Raw genomic sequence first — 24,226 nt, 5'->3', positions numbered from 1 at the left:
TTTACAGACTATGTATCAATGGAGTTAAAAGATGATAAGTGTCTGTGAAGTACAATTTATACTATGATAATAATCCTTATAACAAGATATTTATTGCTTCTTTCTTAAAAACATAACTATTTCTAAAGTCAAATAGTTAATGCCATTTTTATCACAATTGTATCATTATACATCATCTACAATCTATAGGTAGTTTATTGCCTTAGGAGGCCAATAGGCCAATTAAAGTGAGCATGTGTGTGTGTGTGTGTGTGTGTGTGTAAGTGTGTGTTCATATATATATGGAATATTTAAAAATTTTAAAAAGACATTATGATTTTGGCATTTTAGAATTGTATTGATCAACACAGCCATCATAGAATATATTGATTTCAGTATTTTTGATTCAAACAAAAAAATGGAAAAAAAAATCAATATAAGATAGCCTTTTCTAATGACACATATATACTTGTCCAAAAGATATATTTTACTAAAAGATATTTTTATCTTTCTTGTTAGTGCATAATCATAAAGAATATAATTTAATGTGCCTTTTATTATCTTAAAACCACTATGTACTTCTTTACATTGGTTCTTTTGTTATTCGTTCCAAAAAAGCCACACAATAACAACAACCAACAATAGATGGTTTCTTTACATAGCAGTGTTAATATAAAAATCGCTAAGTCTAAATCCCACAAATCCCAATCAGCAATTCCTGCATCTCAGCAGGATCTACCAGGTCCAGACTTCCTGGTGTTCCCCTTTGCCTAAATTCTTCATCTTATTTTCCCTGTACACACACTCCCTCATCTGTAGTTAGCTGAAAACAAAGGTTAATTTACAAATGCCAACTTCATGTTATTTATCTACAAAAGTCAAACATTAAATGAAACACACTTGTACAAACAATAGTGGCCTTTTCCTTGTGTAGTGTAGGATGTGGTCAATCATTTGGCAATTCAATTTTGGCACAGTATGAACTATTTATTTGTTAAGTCCAGTACTCTGGGCTGCAAAAGCTTAAAGAGGTTTTTTTTTTTTTTTCTTTTTCTTTTACAGGAAACTATTAAATTTACAGGGCCTAATGTTTGTTTCACAGTCAAACTTGTACTATTGTATTGATAAATATTTAATGGTATTGAGCTCAGTGGTTATTGCCTTGTACATTTCACTTAAACGATGTTTTATTACTACTCTAAAAGTGTAGTGTGGTCCACTGAGAAAGCAAAAGAAGGGAGAAAAATCCTTCCAACCAGAGATGACATAGAACTCAATTTCAATTTGGAGCAAAGAGAGGAAGAGGAAAAACAACCAACCAAATCTTTTTTGAGGTCTCGACAGATTCTGGTTTAACAAAGTTTCCATTCAGAAAAAACATCTGGAAAACTCTATGAAAATTTTAGAATTGTTTAAGCTGAAAGACTCCTACAATGAATGCCACAGATTCAAACTTATTTTGAGAGCAAAATACAGACAGATGATGTAAATTCTAAAATTTCTACAGATGACATTGCCTTAGTTGATTCAGTGGGAGACAGGTGGGAGTCAGGAGGAAGGAGACATCAAATAAGAAATGATTTCTGTAATAGAGAAAATGAGTATTTGCGTAAATGAATAAAATTAAATAACAAGCAATCTCCGAATGAAAAAGACCCTCTGGTTGCATTTATAGATGAGATTGAGCTTATAAATAAAGAAATACTGCTCATGATATAATAAAAACTGATTTTATTTTTGCAGCTGGTAGCTTCACAGTTCAATACAGTAGTTTTTCTATTTTCATATTTGAGGGCCCCTGTTGGATGCCAAAGAATTTTGCAGAGCTCCACACTGTATTTACCCTGCCGTCAGTGTTTAAGAAAATGACTAAAAGCTATCGTAAATTTACTGACACTTTAACACATTAAAAACAAAACAGAAAATTGTCACAGCAGTATAAGCAAACAAACCAATAAACAAAAAGAAGTTGGCATATATACAAAAAGGTAGGTTAAGGAGTGGACATGCCACATAGCGGGCCAGAATGACAATCTATAATGTACATTAAAATACCACTGACATGTGCAAAAGTTGTTCACTAATTAACCCAGATTAAACCTGACTTGGTAAATTCTCATTAAATTATAAATTCTACTTCTGCTTGCAGTAGATAGTGCCCTCAAATGGAAATTTTATAGCCCTTTTCAAGGTCCCATGCCGCACTTCTATTAAATAGATATTTGACAATTTAAAAATATAGCCTTGAAGAGGTTCTAAATCCTAGGATCCTCTGGGATGCCCATTTCTTCACCTATCAGAGCACATATACATTAAACATTGGAAATGTTTTCAGTCTATAGTCAGTACATTGTATGAATATGGGTCCAAAAGCCCTTTTTAATAACCCTAACCCACTTCTGATGGGCCCACAGTCCACAGGTCAGGGGTGACTGGATCAATCAATAAACTCTTGGGGTTGGAATGGCTCTCAAAGATTCAACCACCCATCTTGGTCTTGATGTCAAAACCTCCCTTGGTTTCATTTGTAATAGACCCAGTTAAACCCAAGTATTTAGCCTCAGATTCTCAATAGCTCTGTTCTGACGTCTTGCAATAAATCATCATTCTCATGGGCTAGCTTGAGTGGGCCTTGATCCTGCTCCCGAGGAGCCCTAAGTCAATCTTTTCTTTGGTCCCTCATCAATACAGCCATTTGCCTAGCAGACAGCAATGTTAGCCCCGTGCTCATGCCCAGTCACACAGAGTACAGAGTGTAGTTCTCAATTGCATTCTAGCTATTGAATTCCCTTTAGGAATCACAGGCTGCTTTTCTTTCCTTCAATTGTTTATCTTCGACCTCAATTCAGTTTTGATCTAAATTGGACTTACTGTCTCTCCTCAAAACCATGCGGATTCACTTTCCTCCTTGATGAGTTTATAGAAAGCAAAAATAACTATCCTAATACATTGTCACTTGAGTAGATATGGTACCTAAAATACAAATGACATACTTGGAAGACCCAGCCCTGAGGGATTTTGTGCCGTGTGGAAAGGGTAGGTGGGAGTGTTTACTTTTCCTCCCTTCGCACCTGTGACAGTCCGCCAGCTCCTGGTCTGTTGGAGAGCCCTTCTGCCCTGACGAGTCCAGGCGCTGCTGACACTGGTGAACTGAGAGCTTCTTGGATGCAGAGCACCAGGCTACCGGCCTGTGTAGAGTCCTTTCCCCACACGACAGACCCGAGCTGAGACGGCAGGTGCTCTCTTGGCTGTGCACACTTTGGGTGCCTCTGTCTTGCCAGGAGTCACAGCCTCTCAGTCTCCCTGCCACTGGGTCCCACATGAACGTTCTCCAGCACCTGCTTGGACTGTGACAACCACAAAGGAACAGGGAGACACAGAGGAGCAGCAGTATTCATGGAGTTCTGACCTGGAGGACAGGCTGCCTTAGGGGACTGGGAAGCACCACGAATGCTTTGTAGGACGCAGGAAGGTGGAACACACACTCTCCTACACCAGAAAGCTCCTAGCTGTGACCCACAGTTGTCTGTACTCCTCCCAGTGGAAATGTGAGCGCAGAGAGGTGTCTGTCGGGTAGGAGAGTGTCCCCACCCCAGAGCAGAAGCAGCACAAGAGCCTGGGAAGGGATGTGGGGATGGGAACCTTGTCTTTTCCAACCACCCAATGCTGCAGGCATGGCTGCTTCTGCTCCCAAGCATGAGCTTTTGACACAGGTGAGCTGCAGGACGGCCACTTCTAGTACTCTGTTCAATGTGCCCAGGTTGTGCATGGAGGGTGTGGCTCATTTCCCTCAATTCATGGACAGCCAGTGTTTTTACAGCTTCCTTAACCCAGAAATCTCAACCGTGCGTCTCCACATAGCTGGATCCACAGCCAGTACCCCCCAGCACCTACTTGGATCACAGCAGCCTTGGGGGACTGGTGGGTCCCAGGGGAACTTCGGGTCTCCCAGAGCTTGGGCATTCAGGGCGAGCCACTTCCAGCTGAGAGGGGAGTGCAGTACACCAGAAGTCTCCTTAGGCAAAGGGGAGAACGGCACACGTTTCCCACCACTGGGGACCCTCTCCTCTTCCTTCCCTCCTTGCCCACTACTGCCCAGGCAGTCATGGGGCTGACAACTCTCTCTCTAAAAATCCACAGCAAGCACTTTTGTGTGCCCCAAAGACAAAAGCTTCTTCCTCCCCTGAGAGAGGGTAGGGCTAACAGTGCTCTCGCTGAGCTGCCTGTCTCTTTGCTAGGAGCCTACTCTCCCCAAAGGCACAACCACAGCTCCCCTGCTGGAGCATAGCCGCCATGGCCCACAGCTGGTCTGACGGCCCTGCATGTAGTGGGTTCAGCAGCCTCCACCACCTCTGCTGCAGCTGCGCCAGGGTGAGAGCTGGGCCCTTGAAGAACAGAGACCAGTGTCACTGCCAAGAAAGGGAGGCATGAGTGGCTTGTGTGTCTCACAGCTGTCTGCTTCTGTTAATCTTGTCAAGAGGGAACCACCCCTCCTTCTCAGGCTCACAGTGCATCCACCCTTCTCCTGCCTGAGCATTCTTCTAGGGCGGGAGATCAGCCCACGCTTCCCTGGCACAGCCAGCACCTGCACGCAGGGGGGCTTGATGGCAAGTTTGCCGTCCTGGTCTCCATATGGTCCCACTAGGACTAAAGCCCACCACCCAGAGGCACCAAATTAACAGAAGAAAAGAAAATGTCACAGATTCAAGAAATGCACCTGAAAAAGCCCAGTAGCCATTCTGCATAAAAATTTTTGGCAAAATCGGATAGAAAGGAACTTCCTCAAACAGATAAAGCATATCTACAAAAATTCAACATCATCTTAATGGTGAAAGACTAAATTTAATTCCTCTATGTTCAGGAACAAGGCAAGTCTGTCTATCTCACTATCTCTATTCAACATTAAAATGGGCTTTCTAGCCATTACAATAGAAAAGAAAAAGAAATAAAGCACAATCAGATTGGAGACGACAAAATTAAACTGTCTACTAGAAAATGACAAACTTATTGAAATATAAAACACTAAGGAATTTCCAAAAAAGAAAAAGAGAAATTGGACAAATAATAGATTAATCTCATCATCATTATTCAAAATTCAAATTCATTCCTATATACTAGCTGGAAAGTATTGGACAAGACATCAAAAATACATATAATCAGAAACATAAAATGCCTACGAATAAACTTATCAAAAGATGAGTAACCTCTATCTTGAAAATTATACAACATTAAATAGAGAAATAAGAGAAAACCCAAATATATACTGTGCTTTTGGATTACAAGACAATATTGTTTAAACATTACTTCTCCCCAAATTGATTTACAGATTCTCAAAAAGGCGATTTTATGGAAATTGCGAATTAGATTCTCAACTGAGGATGGTAATGTTTCCTGGGGATGTTCGAGTATGTTGGAAGGAGATTGATTTCACAGTGACAAGCGGGGGACACAACTAGATTCTAATGCGTACAGGACAGTCTTATCTGTCAGAAATCAAAAAGATATTTCTGCAAAATGAAGACTCTCTATATCTCTTTGAGAAATACTGTTCCAGGTGATCTAAATCTCAAGCTATAAAATGTTAAATCTAGAAAAGATCAAAATTGAGACAGAATTTCCCTTTTTATAATTCAATTGCTCATTTACTTTAAAAATTCAATCTAAAATATTAATGTTGCTTGAGGTCATCAGATAACTGTTGACAGAGGTGGAAATAAAACCTTGATCTCTGAACTTCCAGTCTGGCATTCTTTCTGTTTCACCACTTTTCAGTGCTCAGGTAAAATTAGAACTTTTTAAAAATGGCATCTTTAAAGTCACACAGTTCATCTTTTCTGATGTTGCTTTTAATTTCTAAAAGAAAAAGTTGGCTTTTAATGAAAGTATTATATTCATACAATGGAACATCACTCAGTGTAATAGCAAAATGACACTTCAAAATGTAATTGCTTAAAACAACATAGTATCTATCATCTCTTATGGGTCAGTAGTTTCAGTGGGCTCAACTGAATAGTTCTGTGGGTGTCTAGGATGCTGAGATAGCTGGATGTCTTTTCTTCCCTGTGTGTTTTCAAAACTTCTCCCCTCCACAAGGTCCCTCCATGTGGTTTCTCCATCAGAGTAGTCCAACTTTTATGTGATGGCTCAGGCTATAAGGAAACAATTCTTTATGAGTCTTTAACATTCATATTCATCTTGTGAGCAGAGGCACTGTTCCATTCCTTTGTAGATAAAGTAATAAGCAACTGAAACACTGATTTGGGAAAATTACTGAGATGTTTAATGCTTCAATTTTCTTATCTTAAAATGCAGGGGTAATAACAGTGCTTACTTGCTAGAGTAATTGTGGAATTAATTGAGATAATACAATATATGTAAAATTCCTAGCACCGTACTATGTATTATATTTATATAATTATTGATAGATATTCTAAAATTTTATCTTATGTTCTCACTTTTATCTCTGTTCAATTTTTGCCAAAACTACATTTTGATTTCTTTGTTGTTATTTCATGCTACTTCATTTTGTGTGAAGCAATCAAAAAGCACATTCTACTATCAGTGTCAAATGAGAATTGATTTCTACTCTAGCCAGTAAATTGAAACTTGGAACATTTTGTATTTTTTTCATGAATAAGATGGTTTCTTGTATTATAACTCATCAACTGAAAGCTTCCCATGTTGGTTGTGATGAATTTCACTCAAGTATTAAGAGGTAAATATTTCTGATAATTTTTGTATTCTGATTATTACAATTCATTCCCTTCTTAACTGTTAACCTGGGTTTTATGTAATCCTGGGCTATTTCCATATCAAGATATAAGCCAAGCTAATAAATATCACATTTGTTTAATGGAATAAAAATCAGTTTTAAATCTTTTAAGAGGACTATTTCACTATGTTTTTCTTGCTTTGGGTGTTCAGACATTGACCGTATGTAAGATTTAAGGGCAGTCTCATGCAAACATCAGTTATACAGCTATTCAGAAAAGTGCCTGGTTCATAGTGGATTTTCCCTAAATATGTGTTGAACATCTGATCACACTGCTGGGCAGAGCACAGGTATTCTCTGCTTCATGGAATTCCATGTGCATCCCTCTCACTGAAGCTCCATCCTTAAAAAAGAACTATCTTGTTCGATAGAATGTCCTCTCCAACATCTAGTGCTTATGTGACTGGTCACGTATGTAATAAGCTTTGTCTTGGACATGGCACAGTGTCACTTCCACTGTCATCCATTGGTGAAGCAATCACAGGATCATCCCATATTCAAGAGAGAGGAAATAAACTCCTCCTTTTTATGAAGGGGAGAGAGAAAGAATTGCTGGCTGTCATCAATCCACTGTAACCTCCCTCCAGTCACAAATTATTCACAGTCCTCCCATGAGCAGAATGTACTCATCTTATTGCAAGACTCCCAAAGTCTCACCAGATTATACCATCAGGCTTGAAGACCAAGCTCACACCATCTAAATGAGGTTCAGGAGGAGACGAGACTCCACAGGAGCAGCTCCTCTCAATCCAAAGGCCTATAAACTGGGAAGTAAAGGGACAAACTATCCTCCTTGTCCCTTGTAACATATAGTTATCATTATAAGACAAGTGTAAGAAAGCCACTGTAGATTCTTTTATTCAAAAAGGGAAGAAATGGAAGGCACATTGTAGGTAAGGCTCCATAACGATTCTGAAATGAAGATAGACACACGCCACCCATTCCTTGATTGGAGTCCAGTCTACCTCCCATAACTGATGCTTTATTTCTCTTGTGTCTGATCTCTGAGTCATGCTTCCTTGTTCATAAAACATGGCATGAGTTTGCAATGAATAGTTTTACTAATAAAAGCTTGAGGGTCCAAAGGCTTCTTTTCATTTTAGTTCAAGTTAACGGGTATTCCACTGATGAAATTCTCTATAAACAAAGAAAACATTATGTGGGTTTCTCATGCATTTTTTGAGCCTTATTCCATTATATTAAATCCACACCCAGAGTATTATGCAATAAGGGCTCCTTGCTACCTCAGCGGAGAGGCAGTCAGAGGTAGCAAAATGTCTACAAGATTCTTAGCAGCCTTTTTGTCTAATTAAGAGAGTCCACAAAGCACTGCCTAATTCATTCTGAGATCTTAACAAAGGGTCTTATAACCACACCTTTGATGTCCTGATCTGATGTCATATTGTACTAAGAACAGTCTGGGTTTGATCTTTGTCCTGAGTTTCCTGCTTCCTGGTCTGCCCTACAGACTTCAGACTTGCCAGCCCCACAATCACAGGAGCTAGATCCTTAAAAAAGAAATCGTTCTGTTTTTCTATCAATCTGTGTAACTACGTACCTACCTATCTCCATCCATATGTATAATATATATACTTGTATTATAATATTATCACATATATAATAGCATATTATTATATAAAGATATGTGTAATATATATGTATGTAGATATGTATGTATAATATATCCTTTTGGTTCTGTTCTCTGGGGAACCCTGGCTGTTTTATAGGGGTTCTGTATCTGGCCTATAAGAGAATGGCATTTAATTCAGGGACTTTAAAAGTAAATTAGCTTTGTGGGTCTAAACTGCCCATGTTTAACAAATTCTGTTTCAAAGGGTGTTTCTGCATATGTATCAATGTAACCTTCAATATGCTTTTATTCACTAGTCCCTTTAAAACTTAGAAAATCAAAGCTGATTATAAATGATTCCTACAAAAAACTATTTGAATCTAGTGGTATCTTTATAAAACCAAGAGTCAAAAATTCCATCATGTATTTAGGAAGCTGAACAAACAGAAATGAAACAAAAAAACCCATAATATGTGTAATTTGGCATTAAACACATACATATACAGAAAAACAGGATGCAGCCATGACAATGTCCTATCTGCGTAAAAGTGCCTTTGTTGATTTGGGCAAATCTAGTCAAAAGCTAAACCTAATTAGGATGCAGATTTGTGTGGCTTCTTGGTGAAATACACTAAAGGGAATGGAAGGTACGACTAGAGCTTTGGGGCTTTTGCATTAAGCTCCAGCTGGGCCCAACAGACACTGTCCAAAAGATGACCTCCAAATAATTAAATGATTTCCATATGTTTGCTCATGTATAGTCTTCTAATTTGAATTTTGCCATCTCCTTCTAAACCCGCTGCTTCTGACTGTGCTGGCTCAGTGCTTAGCAGAAGCTCACAATTGGAAACCATCAAATATTCTACAACTGAATGATTTAAAAATATAAAACTACAACAGTCATCTTTCTCACAATCTGCAAAACGGAACCCTTTCTAAATATAATACAGTTTAACTTGATTTCAGGTTAGAGAACTCTCATTTTGTTTTGAGCTTTTGGAAAACAGCTTAAAGAAAAAAAAATGTTTGAAAAATGACATTTTATTGAAAACTAAAGAAAAATAAAAGAAGCTCTGTATTTCTCAAAAGGGAACTTAGGTGTCCACTGACTCTTTACAGTAAAATACATTTTCCATTGACAGCATGCTCAATGTTAAATTTAAACATCTTATTTTAATTTCTTCAGTTAAGAGAGTATGTTTGTATTTTCAATCGGCACTTATTGATTATGTGACTATAGATTTTAATAAAATATAATGGAGTTACTAGAACATATGGTTAAGAATGCCATATTAAAGAGGTTGCAAACCAGAGATTTTATACCTAAAAGATATGGACTTCAACATGATTATCCTAAAATCTAGGCACACCCTGTCTACTTCATGCAGGGACCTCTCATTCAAAGCACATTTACAGTCAGTTTAAGGACTACAGTCTCTCTCGTTGCTTTATAGCAGTGGTTGGCAAACTAAGGCACAGGGGAAAATCCAGTGTGTCACTCAATTGTGTAAATGAAGTTTTTATGAAGCACAGCCATGCCCATTCATGTTTGAATTGTCTATGCCTGCTTGTGCCATTCAACACAGAGTTGAGAGTGTGACAGAGACCGTATGACCTGCAGGCCAAAAGTAGTTACTATCTGTTCCTTTACAGAAAAATTTGCCACTTCCTGCTTTATATTAATACAATAATAAAAAGAACATTGCTTCATTGGATTCATTTCTTTATTTATTCTATATACAATTATTCAGCATTTACTGTGTTTCAAGAATGTGTTATACAATATGTTATGAAGATGACAATACACCTAAAGTGACCCTAAGGATCACATGTTCCATGGAGAGATAGTTATGGAATTAAACAATTATCATACAGTGCAGTGAATGCTAAGAGAAGCAGGTTTAAGTTTTACATGAGAGAAAAGGATGAAGCAACTAACTCTAGAGGAACAGGGAAGAGATGATATTTGATCAGCATCTTAATGTAGGAGCACACATTCACGAAGTCGGGCGAGAATGATTTCAAACAGAACATAATGCATATGCCAGGCCCTGGAGGAGGGACACATAGTCTTATATCGAGGGACTGTCAATTGCAGGAGTTGGAGCTATGGCCCAAGAGGGTGTGGCAGCAATGAGACTGGATAGGCAGACCCAGGCTAATCCAACACCAAAGCCCTCCTTGAAGAGTTACAGGGAATCATCGAAGCACCTTAGAAAGGGAAATAACAGGGTCACATATACACTTCAGAATAACTCAGGCAAACATTTAAGGATTGACAAGAGTGGAGAACAGTTAAGAATTATGGGGTTATAAACTAAGGCAGGGTATTAGTAGAGGATTATTTTAGTAGGAATTTGTAGAATTCCAACATGAATTGCTTTAGGCAATTTGTGTGTGTGTGTGTGTGTGTGTGTGTGTATGTGCGTGTTTATATGTGTATCAAGCTTTTTCATTTGAAGGCCATCCACAGATCCAGATAAATTATTCCTCTAGCTCACTGCTCCTGATAAAGGAAAACTTCTTCCTAATAGTTCTAGCCAAATTAACCCAACTCTTTCACCAAGTTCTTTTTTTTTTCATGCCATCATGAAACCGACCATTATGTGCTGACCTAAAAGGAGACAGGAAATTATTTTCCCGTGGACGAGTTTGAAGTGACAAGCACTAACATACATTGACTCTTAAAGTTGCATCCGGGTGTTCATTAGGTCAGCTCTGATTCTCTGTTTATTCATTCATTGACCACATATTGTGTATTGTTTGATTGTGACTTGGTGCCAGGCACTGAGGGGATGGGAATACAGCAGGGAAGAAGCTGCCCACTGCCTTCAAGGATCTTTTCATCCAGTAGGTGAGAGAAAAATCCAGTAGGAAAAAAAGAGAAAGAAAAGAAAAGAAACAGACAGGCAAGCTCGGGGGTGTTGTGGGAACACAAGAAAGAACCATATGGGGGTGAGGCTGGGGCTGTCAGGAAGGCCCTCCAGAAGTGGAGTTCTCCTAGTTGAGGCTTGAGGAGGAGTAGGATCCAGCCTGATAGGGAGAGAAGTATGTTGCAAGTAGACACAAGTCCATGGCAATAAGGCTGATTTACAGGAGAGGGTAGGTATAAGGAGAGATGGAATCCAAGTCATACTCTGACACCAAGCCATGAAAGTTGGAGATGCCATGATAACAAACTTGAACTTTATTTTGAGGGAAATTAGAATCAATTGAATAATTTTAAGGGAAGAGGATCACGATCCGATTTCCACTTTGCAGCAAAGACTCTGATTATTATATGGGGGTTGATTAGTGTCTGTTAGTGTCTCTTATTTCATGTGACTATAAGCCACCTTGTGAGCTACTAGTGAATGCTTAATTTCAATTTAAAGAATGGATAGATTCAGAATGGGCACAGTACAGCTGTTCCTCTACGTGGTCGCTGTGTAACCACTCTGAACCTCAGCTGGTTTCCTCTGTACAAGGGGAATAAGAATATTTCATACTTTCTAGTATTATTGTGGAAACAATTGAGATAATGCAATGCAAAAACCTTATAATAAAGCCCAATACATAGGAATTGCTCAGTAAATTACCACTATTTTTATTATCATTATTATGATGCATGGTTTTGCAAGAGTGCTCCTAGGCATTCTATTATGTGAAGTTATGCAGATATTGAGTCTGCACGTGACAGCAGGAGAGGGAGATAGCATGAGAAAGAGAGCAAAGGGAAAGAGCCAGAGTGAGAGAGAAACGTTTATCTGTATCAGAGAATGGGGGGGATTTTATTTAAACTGATATGAAGAACTTTACAGACTGTATCATAAATAAACATTATTTTTACAGTTAGCAAAATGCAGCAATCTCTGGGGTGGAATGAAGCAGCTGCTTACCAGAGCACAGTCTCTCTGCAGGGGGAAAAGAGTATTTTAGTCAACCAAAACCATAGATATTGGTGTTAATCAAAACACATTTCAGGTAAAGATGATGATAATGTGTGTTTTTACAGCATTAATTAACAAAGCAAACTATTATCTGGAGGCAAATTAAAATGAGAAAGCTGTTCGATTAAAACTTCTATGGAGCAACCATTATCCATAACTAGTCTCATAGAAACGAGGAGGAAATAAAGGATAAGAGAAAAGCAAATCATATATACCCGCAGGGACGTAAGTTTGCATAGTTCTATGATTTTCACTAATGAGAGAATAGCCACTTGGTTTTTATGAGGCACATTGGGAAAGCATATGGATAATTCAAGCTGCTTCCCACTCCCCAAAGAATCTAACAAATATTATTTAGGTATAACAAGACATCTTTAAGAAATAAATGGCTTTATTCAAAATATTATAGAAACCTCTTTCTTCTTTCTGTGGTTTGAATATCCTTTCCAAAACTCACGTTGAAATGTAATCCCCAATGTGGCAGTATTGAGAGGCGGGGGAGTTTAAGAGGTGATTCCATCAGGAGGGCTCTGCCTCCGTGAATGGATTAATACATTTGTGGATGAATGGATTCATGGGTTACCCGTGGGAGGGGAACTGGCATCTTTATAAGACGAGGAAGAGAGATCTGAAATAGCATTTAGCACACTCAGCCCCGTCCCCTGTGATAGTGCTGCACCAGCTTGGGACTCTGGAGGGAGTCCTCACTAGCAAGAAGTCTCTCACCAGGTGCAGCCCTCACCCTGGGAATTCTCAGCCTCCATAACTGCGAGAAATAAATTCCTTTTCTTTAAAAATTACCCAGTTTCAGGTATCTTGTTATAATCAACAGAAAGCCAATCAAGACACTTCATTTTCTCAATGTTTTTCTGCATTCCTGTTTATACCACAACCAGGATATAGGCCTTACGAGTAGGTGATGAGACTTGCCCCTTTCAGTGAAATGTCCAAAGACCAGTATAGACACTAGCTGGTCTTATACTTAAAAAAAAAAAGTAGAGAGGTGATATGTGAAGTGATTCAAAATGTCACAAAGCCGCCAGATATGCCCATAAGCACAACTGAAATTTCCCTATTTGGGTAGGTTATACATTGGCTGTCTAGGAATTTATTTTTTAATAATTATGTGCAAGAATTAATTGTTCCTAAAAGAAAAGACAATAATAAACCCCACGGGGCAATTGAATTAATTAGATTCCCTTATTGCCAAAAAGACTGAGGGTGATAGTGGGCAAATAAGCAAAGGGAGAAATTTAGATAGAGGAAAGGCCTGGAAAGAGGAAATCTGGTCTTTGGGAAAGAGGCACTGTTACCTCCTTGCCTACACAGGTAGAGATACCTAATCAGGCTCTTACGAGGCATGAATGAGGAAGAAAGCTGAGAGCAGGCAAACATACAGCCTTTCCTGGCCTGTGCCTGTTAAAGGATTGCATACAAGCAACTGGAATTGAGACTTGGGAGGAAAGTCTTCAGTTCAGACATCCCAAAGGGACTCTCAATCTGCTCATTAATGCTTGATTTACTCATTCTTTCTGATCTCTCGTCTTGCTAAAGAAATTTGTCTTTGCTCCCTTCATATTATTCTTGACCCCCCAAAAGAAACTCTTAAGTTATTATTAATACCCATAATAATTTTTTGCTAACTCCCACATATTTCATCTAAATTTCTCCTTGACTTTAATCCTTCTCTATGTTTCCATTTTGATTGATGTTTTCTCCAGGGATTGCATCAGAATAGAAGTCAGAGGTGGTTGCCATCTTCACAAGGAATAATCTAGCTTTGAATTTCTCTCATCTTTTTAAACAAACTCAATTGGCCAAGTCCTTTGCAAACCGATTTGCATCATGTACGGGAGGATGGTGGATCACTGTACATTTACAAATATCAATGAAGAAATAAACAGAGAATCTAGGAGTATATTCCAGCTCTACTTGGTGACTTTCAGCTGGTTAGAAAAAGAACAAAGGCTTCCGGTTTCTGGGGTACTTGTCTCAACTAATACGCATAACTCCATGAATACATAATGCAGATGAAAACAATAGGAAGACGGGTCACTGTGGCCACAATTTCTTCTCCGCATTCTGTCACTTAGACCAGGCAAGGATCCACCTGCACCACCATGTGTCTGTACAGCAAGAACTGAAAACCTCTTCTCCCTGACCTCCTGGGATTTTTACATTGGATGGGGTTGAGTTGAAAGCAACAGCTGGCTTACAGATGTGCTTAATTTACCCACATCTAACCAGCCCGGACAGTTGTAGAGACATCTTTGAATGTGTACCCAATTCCATGTGGTCAATCAACAGCCTTTGGTGTGTTTTGATGGCTCAGGGATATCTGTCTTCCCTATGCTAACAGGCTGATGGAAACAGACCGAGATGGATTTTGGACATGGTGAGGGTAAAGTGAGGGTTTGAGACTGGGTGAGTATTTGGCATCAAACTGGAAGGATAATAGGAGGTAGAATGATCCCAGAATGTAAGCTTAGAGCACAATTTTGCAAACACACGCTTATGAAGCAGTAACTGCATTGAAAGAGAATGAGGCAAGACCAAGCTGACATGTCTGGAAATTGCTATGAACCAAGAATCATATAACACAGGAGGCAAAGTTACACACCTAACAATCATCAGAGAATAAACAGTCTTTTTAATATATGTGCATATTTTATTTTATATTGCCTTACAGTATACAAGACAAGAAAATCCAGCCCACAGACACACATAATGTTTATCTTTTCTGGAATCCTGTTGCCCAAACTAGACATGGAAATGCTCAGTAGACCGAAAGCTGAAAAAAGAGTATTCGAAACAGGCCACTTTCAGTTTTTATGTACCTTAGGATTTGGAGTCAAGTTACCAGAAAGGGATAACTTTTGCCCTTTCAAACTAATCAAACTAAAATATCCAGAAGGGACTTGGAGTGCTGGTAAAGAATAGTGTTGGATAGTGCTTTTATTCCATGTTCTACAATCCATGTTTTATTTCAGTCTCTGATCAGCCATCTTCCAGCCACATCACCCTGACATTGGCAAGGGATTTGGTCATGCCCACAATTACTTAGCGAGATCTGCAGGCTGCTCCCTGGTGCCTAACAAAGGATAGTTCTGAGCTACTATCTAATTGTGAAACTGATTAGTTGCATAGACCTCATGGGTGACTTGTAATCCCCACTTTAATGGTTTGAGGTTGAAAATAGAAATTCCATAATAAGATAAAAAGCTATTTTCATTTGTCCACTTAATTTATATTAATAGTTTGCTAAAATTAACTATTTGCAGGAAAAATTTCAAAATGTAGCTTATTTAGTTCAGAAAAATCTTAAACAGGAATTCTGTTTGAAATTTCTGAAATAAATATATCAATTTAGAAAAATCAATACCATACATGTATTCCAATATATAAAAAGAAATTTTGCAAAAATATCTACCTTTTGTCCAGTAGGGTATAAAATTGGAGGCAAATATTCATACAAATGCTTGGGGAAAGAAATGCCACAGTGGCTAATGCTACATGATCATGAGTATTAAAGAAATGAAATCTATTACACATACCTATTTATAATTTAATCTGATAACAGTACCTATGAGGTATCCTTACACAATCCAGACCTACAATAATTCATTTTTGTCTAATTAGATACCTGCAGCTCTCTGAAAGACCCACTAAAATAAATAAACCTTCTCTAATATAACCTACATTTTCCATTCTCCCCCAATGTCCTTGCCTATGCCTCGGGATATCCAAAACATCTTGAAAACAACACAAACAGAAATGGAATCACACAGCATGACGTGGCCTTCCTTATGCATGGCTGGCTCCCACTTGAATAAGGGGAGAGAATGCAGAGCGATGTTAGCCTGCATGCACAGCTTCTGATTTGGCCCATGAATTATAGATGTGCTTCTGAGCGCCATTTCCCTAATGGTTTCTGATGCAAAAACAGTCAGTAAATATCTAACGCTCTTGACCCAATATGTTAATCAGGCAGTAAGGTAGACATCAGGGCCCCTCGATGCTAAGTTTAATTAATGGCATGTATAACTGTATAGCCCCCATCTCCTCCCCTTAAACACTACATAATGGGATACATTCTCCCAGAAGGGCCCAGAAGTTTGTGTTTTCTAGTCATGAAGTTTTGCTCACTGTTGTAAGGTCAGCCCATTCATTTCTCAGCACTCCCAGTTCCCAACTGCTATTTACGCTGTTAGTTCATTGAGTTCATCTGTCATGGGTCTGCTTTAACGTGCTTGCCAAAGGCTCTGAGAACCGTTCCCACTCTGCTAGTTCTTTGTACTAATGAATCACTTTGAACTAGTCAGATATATCTCACCATTGAATAGAATTCCTTACATGGGTTCAGTGTAACACCACGAGGCAAAAATACTTGCACCTGCTAACTCAGCTACATTGCCTATTTCTTTGTGAGACCTCGTGTGTATCTACAAGTTTGGGGGAGAAGTGTTCTTGCTTTTTCAAAACACAAGGAGACATGGCATAAAACCTGTATGTGAAAGTGCCAAGACATCCACAAAATAAATAGTGAGAAGAACTTACATGTGTTAAAGCTTTTCAGAGTTCGCAATGCATACAATGAACTTGGCTTGTGAAATTAAATACTCTTTTTAATGTGATTGTAAGTCTGATGGTTAAGATCATGATTCATTTAGTATTAAGTTTATTTAGAGTACTTCGTCTAAGTGTGAGTAATGGGTCCAAGTGAGATTTGTTACCTCCATTGATATTATCACTTAGAAACTAAAAAAATACTATTTTTTGTTCGATTTTTAGAAGAAGCACCTTAGTGTCATCTTTCTACATTAATTATGGAATCTATTGTCATTTAAAGACCCAAACAGAAAGTGAGTATTCCCAGAAAAGTGGGTTGTATCCCTCTCCAGAGTCTGTAACAGGAAGACCCACAAGTCATACAGAAAATATGCCATTTGTAGCTGTAAAATGTTCAGGTTAAGGAAAGTACTGAAGCCATAGCCAGAATTTGTCCTAGCTTGTAGGAGAGACACAGGACTCTCTTATAAAAATTGAATCATAAAAATCTCAGTTGCTTTGGCTTGAAAATAACAAAAGTTTCCAAATATTGTTACATATTTTCATGTCTAGCAAGACACATTCTTTTCACTGTTAGAATCGAGATCTGGCTTAAAGTTTATGTCTATCTACTCCCGTGGTAGCTTACCCTTTTTTAGCTTCCTCTATGAAAAACTGTCTCCATGGGAGGAAGAGACAGAAGAATGGGACTAGAGTGTTATACACCCTATCTGGGTGTACTGAAACCACCTGTTTGAATTTGGCAACGCAAGATAGTGCTGAGAGGTTCAGTGATGACACACTTCTGAGCTCCTTAAAGTGCACGAACAGCCTCCTGGCCACCATGCATATTCATTCATTCATCAAACATTTTCAGCACCTACTCTGCACCAGGTGTTGCAAAAAGACACTGGGAACACAACAAACAAAACCAATCCAATCTTCAAGAGGATCTTATCTATCAATAGTGGCATTCATCTGCTCAATCCTGAGGAAGAGGACATTTACTTTTCTCAGTTTCATCCACTGAACATCCTGTAACTTTCCTGTTATTTACAGAAAGATGGCTAGCAGGAAATTTAAACCAACAGGCATTTTCTCTGTACCTATCATAAGCAGAGCAATACGGTAGGTGCTTTAGAGGATGCAAAGACAGCTAAGGCTCTGTGGGTGCATATTATGGTGAGAGAGATACATATGTAAGTGCCAGAATGCAGAGAGTGTGACAAGGCAAAGTCCACCTCTTTAAGAACGTCTCTCACAGGAACAGGGACTGGACGGAACCCTTGCAAAAGGGAATAGAGACAGGCCATGGCGAGACCACATATTAGGTCCTTCATGAAGAAAAGAGTAGCTGGAGTAAAATGCACACTAAGGCTTAGTGAATGAAGGGTAGTTAGAGAATATAATAAAATGTAGAGCAAATACAGAAAGAGTCTTACCATGACATTCTGTAACTTCCTGTATCTTTCATGAAAATCCTCTTTAAACTCCCTTGTCCAGCCTCAGGGATTAACTCTATAATTCGTAATGTGCATTTTACTCTAGTTACTCTTAAGAATGCTCCATCAGACTTTAAAAATTGTCCATATTATTCAAAGTCCTTTGAAGCCCCACCTACTGTATTCAGCTTTTCCCAACGACTGAGCCTGTGTAACTGTCTTTCTTTCTGGAATGCAAGTGACTCTATTTGCCTCCTAAAACAGTCATATACATACAGTTACATCTACTTAATGCTCATGTGGTTTGAGTTTTGTCTCCTAAGATGATAAGCTACTTGAAGGAAGTCCTCCCCTTTTTTTCTGTCCTATCTTCCATGATGCTTAGTAGCCACATAATTAGAACCAAATAAATACTTACTGCTCTGACCAGACGACATGTCTTAGAGTTATAAAAATCCTTTTCAAATCGTCATCAGCAATGACTTTCCCTGGCTTATGCTCTTAAGGCTCTTAAATCTCTTCTTTCCTAGTGTTTAGTCATCACTCCTATATACATAAGCCAAGTACTCAAAAAGAGAAGGAAAGCTGACATAACTTGATTTCTAGGGACAAATCTGAAGACCACTTCAAGCATGATCCAAGCCTCAGTTCTGAGTGCCACATATATGCTTTGCTTCTTGCTCTGGTAAGCTACCTGCACATTCCCTTATTCTTTGAAAGAACTGAAATAAGTGTAGTCTATCTGCGAAAGTCTTCTTCATGGAAGAAAATAAATGCCTTTACCAGCTTATTTCTGATTTCTGCAATGTAAGTATCTGAAATGTCAAGAATAAGTCTCCTGTTCAGCATCTCTAATTATCCCAACTTCACAATCCATGCTTTAAAATAATCCGACCAACAAATCACCCAAGCTATCAAAGAGGGCATGAATTTTAAAGAAACATTAAGTATCGCCATTATATGCAAACTGTCCGTGCTATTTCTGTGAAAGCAGAGAAAAATATGGATTTTTATCTTAGCATCAAAATATATTTACAAACCAGCATTTGAAAATGTTAGAATAATTATTCAATAGTTGGAATTGAGGGAGAATCCAACACTTCTTTTTTCCCTGGCAGATTGACAGTGCATTATAAATGCCAACAATTTATATTTTAAGGCCCCAGCTTCCTATGCCTGCCAACCATGTCCCAGCCTTGAGGAATTATGGCCGTTTAATCAGGGTTGAGCGTTTCCATGCTCAACCTTCAAGCCGTGATGCTGTGTCCATGTTTTCACCAGTGATAGATGAATCCACTTACTCTACTGCTTCCTGCATGACAGTACTTTAGAAGTTCTGCTAAAGTTCACATTTCTCAATATATCAAAGTTTAGCAGCACAATGACCTTCTAATATTTGTTTTCAACTGTTTACAGCCAACAGTTCATTACTTTCCCGAAACAGAAAGGAGGGAAGCTGGTCAGGTGGTCATTCTAGCAGAGTAGGTACTGCAGCCTATTCTAGGCCTGGAAATCGATTTCAGGGAATCCCATAAAGAAAAGTCTAGAAGAAGTGTTAGCCTCGTAAGCCACTGATGCTATGAGAGGCAAAAAGTCAGAATTACAGCAGTCTTATCTGTCTTTTACTGAACTGTTTAAAAGATGTAAGAATCCTTCCCCTGGCATTTTCTCTACGTATAGTCATTTCTGTTTGACATTATCACACAGCCACCTCCCTTGGTCACAGCCATTTAATCTAAAACCCTTGAGGTCTCAACACGCAAAGCATAATCTCCTACATACGGATCTGAGCTCTAATCGCAAATGCACTTTCCCACTCTGGTAAATGGCATGGGATCATGAGTGAGTCCAATGGGATCCTTTTTGCTACTCAAGCTAGAATAATAAAAAGAACACCAAGTGGGGTGTGTGTGTGTGTGTGTGTGTGTGTAGCTCAATATTCTGATTAGTCCTTCAGGGTCTCAACATTCTAATGTGGAAGAAGCACAAGTAAGTATAACAACATGCATTGGTAGCCACTTGCATTCATGTGCCAGGTACTATGCATTACTTTATATAATCCATTCAGCATATCAAGGAAGTAGGTAGTATTGTCACCTTCACTTCACAGATGAGGAGGCTGAAGATGAAGCATCTGTGTGTGTCCATCCATGCAGTTAGAAGGCACAGAGCAGGGATGGGACTCAGCAGCTGAGTGTCAGAACTGTCTCCCAATCGCTGCCTGATACTGAGTATTTCTCACCAAGGTGGAACAGCAAAGGTGCCTAAACCATCTACAAAAGGCTTACGGCCCCACCCCCATCTTATATCCTTATAGTACCAGTTACAGGAAAGAAAAATGTGAGCAAGCACTGTCCGAAATCCCTCAAAAGAAACTTTGAGTAGAAGCATTGGATTTTTGTCTATTTATTTCTTTTAAGGAGACTGGGCTTAATTGTGTGTGCCCGGCATGGCATGAAGGTTTCATCACCCGTGGAAACTCCAGTTGACTGAGGTGGTTACATGAAGGAATATGTTGGAACAGACTGTGAGACACAACGCGAGGGCTCTGCTGGAAAGCGAGGCTGCCTGTGGATAATGGCTCCTACGGTGCTGAAGGTGCGAGGGGAGGCACAAGTGCTAGGTATTTTCCATCGGTACCTAAATCCTTGACACATAGTTACGCTGTGTCCTCAGGAGGTGAGTGAAGAAGGGAGGTCTTACAGTTGTCTTCAGATGATTTCTTTTTCACCTCTTCCCATCACTTATTCTATTCTTTTTCCCTTCCTGATATCCACTCTACATTTAATTAAGCTTAGGAGAATAGAGATAGAAGAGAGATCACTGATAATATCTCCACGCCTACCCAAGACTCTCACTTAAATCAATGGCAAACTCTTTCAATGCCTTTCTCTCCTGCCCCAGATCATGGGTGTCTAGATTCTGGTGAGTTGGTGAGTGTAAGAATCACTTGACGAGCTTTTTTCAAATGCAGGCTCTACCCTCAAGAGATTCAGATGAGGAACTGAGAGCAGATACCATGGATATGCATTTAAAGTGCACTCTTAGTATCTCTGGGGCGGGGGGCTTTGGGCACAATTTGAGCAGCACTAGCCTAAACCCAGATAAAGTGCCCTTTTACCTGGGAGCTAGGACAAGATTTAATACCAGCCACAGCTTCTATCCTTCTGTTCTACCACCAGAGTGTCTAGTACTCTTATCACAAGTCACTGGTACCTGACTTAGGAGGAGCTGCACAACTCTTTGTTTCAAATGAAACACTTTCAATGAAATTGGCCAGGGTGTGCTCTCGGGCTCAGTCCCCGACTCCGTATTGTCATCCCCGACTCCGTATTGTCATTCTCTCCTGTCACTTGGCTTATTCCGTTTCTGATTTATACACATGGTGTTTTCTCTCTCCTCACTCCCACAGAATCTTGCATTATTTTGAGGATGGAATTGTGTATCGCACTTATCTTTGCATTACTTATAGCAAGCACACATAACAAGCATTCAACAGTATGTTTAAAGGAAATAAAACAGATCAAGCCCAAGGGCAATCGATTTAATCGTCCTCTTGAGCAAGTCCATTCAGTGCTGTAGATGTCTGTTTATCATGGTTATTCATGATGCTGATGAAGACGATGGCGGCCCCCATTCTCTGAACACTGTTACCAAATGCAGACTATTGTGTCGAGTTTACCTTTGTTCTTCATTTCACCTAGTTCTCGTAACAGTCTTGCGAGGGCCTCAACGGAGGTGAACAGGAGGAAAGTAGGCAAATCTTTAATATGCAAGGTCCCTTCTCATTATGTGGGAAACAATGGCCACTGAACCCACATCCAATCAAACCAGGTCTGCTGGAGCTGCTGAGGGTAAAGAATTGGCCCCTGGGCATCCATCATTCCCGTCCATGAATGAGGAGCTTGTGCGGAAAGGTAGTTATATTTATAAGCTGCCACCTACTCACTCTCCCTCCCTCCACACATACACACAAGCTTCAGCCTTTTTAAGACACAAGGGTGTCTTTCAATTTATCCTATTTTTTTTTTCTTTTTGTAGACCTGTGTGGATATAAGGATTACAGGTTTCCTGTCTGTCCAGGAAGAGTAATCGCTTTGCTGTCTAAGAACTTAACTCCCAGGCTTAATTATTATGCGAGTGTGCCAGTGTATTAAGCTTGGAGGCCAAATGCAATTTAAAGTCTATGCTGCATTGACTTTCAAATTATTTCATTTCTAATTCAGATGCATGCTTTGTTAGGGCATTTATCACTTTTACAAAATCAGCCAGATTGCCCCACGACTATAGACCCTCAATACCTCCAACCCCACCAGGTCCACATCAATGGCAATAAATGACATCCCATGCCCTCCCACGTGGAGTCAAGCTTCGAGGCTCCTTCCCAGGTGCCTCACTTTATTTTCAGTGTAGCTCTCACTCACGGAAAATTTATCAAGTGCTGCAGACCTTGTCAGCAAGCCCGTTCTTCATTATCAAGCCGCTGTGCTGCTCTTGGAAAAGTGGACACTTGGTTTCACAGCCACACTCAGAATTTCTCAAAACTAATCAAATGGCTTTTGTCAGTAAATCAGATCTATTACTCCCTTGATGACGTCAGATTCTTAGAAAAGTTAACAAATAAAAATATTCTATGGTCTTAGAACATGAGGAATTAACAGATCACCGAAGTATCTTGAAGTCATACCTAGTGTTGATAACGCATCTCTCCTAAGTCCAGCGATGTAAATACCCACAGCCTCTAAAAGACCCATAGCCCCTCCCCACCCAGACCTCTGAACCTCAGCGAGGAATGTTCCCACCGTGCACACCACATATTAAATCTGCATCTGGGAGGTGGAAGAGTTTCTAGGATACTGAGAAAGAACATATTTTTTGCTGTTCCTTTGTTCTTAACTTTTTTACTTTGTACTTAATATTTTCCTTTATTCCATACTTTTGGAGCTAAAGATAGAGTCAGAGACGGAGAAGGGGGAGTATCTGGGAAATAAGCAAGATTAGGAGGCATTCCAAAGGAAAATATCATAGATTTGTGACAAAAGGTGCCTATCAGTTAGACTAAAGAAACTGTGTTGAGCCCTTACTATTAAAAATGGAACAGTAATCCCTGAATATCAGGAGCTTCATGAGGATTAGCTATAAGAACGTGCATAACAGTGTCTGGTTAAAACTGAAAGTAGCACATTCATTGTTATGGGTAATGTTTTTTAAAGTTTAAGGCTGAAATAAGCAACTTGATATCTGAAAACTTTAATCTGGCTCTATCAGTTCCTTTACACAAAACCAACCTTAAAATAAGATGTAATTTTGTCATGGGGGAGATTTCCTATTTGTGTACTTATATAAATTACTAAACATTCATTCTATACTTCAAGCCATTTTGCTAAAGAGAACGTTGTTTGTTTTTATTTGACAATGGAGGTGACACTCATAAATATTCCATAATTTTGCATCTTCCCATCATCCTCTTTCTCATCCCTGCAGGTGGGAAGTGGTCAGTCACTTATATGTAGCAGCTGAATAAAGATTTGGGGTTTTGGTTCTATTTTGGGATGATCCTCTCTTTTCTGATTTTGAAACCTCTTAGTGCTGCCGGGAAAACCTGCATCCCTCTTTTCACTACATTGCACTCAGGGTACCTGGAAAAATTCATTGATAAGTATAATTAGGTTTCAGCCAACCAATAAAATTGAAGACAGGAAAAGCATTACAGTAGGATATATGATTTAGGGCCAGAATAAATAACAATGGAGAGAATTTTGTATGTTGCTAATGGAAACTTGGCCAGTTTCTACCTACTAATAAATAATGCTCTGACAAAGCTGGGAGCTAAATATTTGGGTGACGATTTGGAGATTCCAGGAATCCAGAAACTAATTAAGATATAAATATGAGGATTCTGAAAAGCTCAAGGAGAGATGTGGGAGACCAACACACCAGCGAGATGACATCACTCGCCAGTAAATAGGCTCAGGTGAGGGGGGCC

The sequence above is a fragment of the Eulemur rufifrons genome, chromosome 2, assembly GCF_041146395.1.
Source record: "Eulemur rufifrons isolate Redbay chromosome 2, OSU_ERuf_1, whole genome shotgun sequence".
Taxonomy (NCBI): Eukaryota; Metazoa; Chordata; class Mammalia; order Primates; family Lemuridae; genus Eulemur; species Eulemur rufifrons.
Note: the sequence above shows the minus strand (reverse complement) of the source record.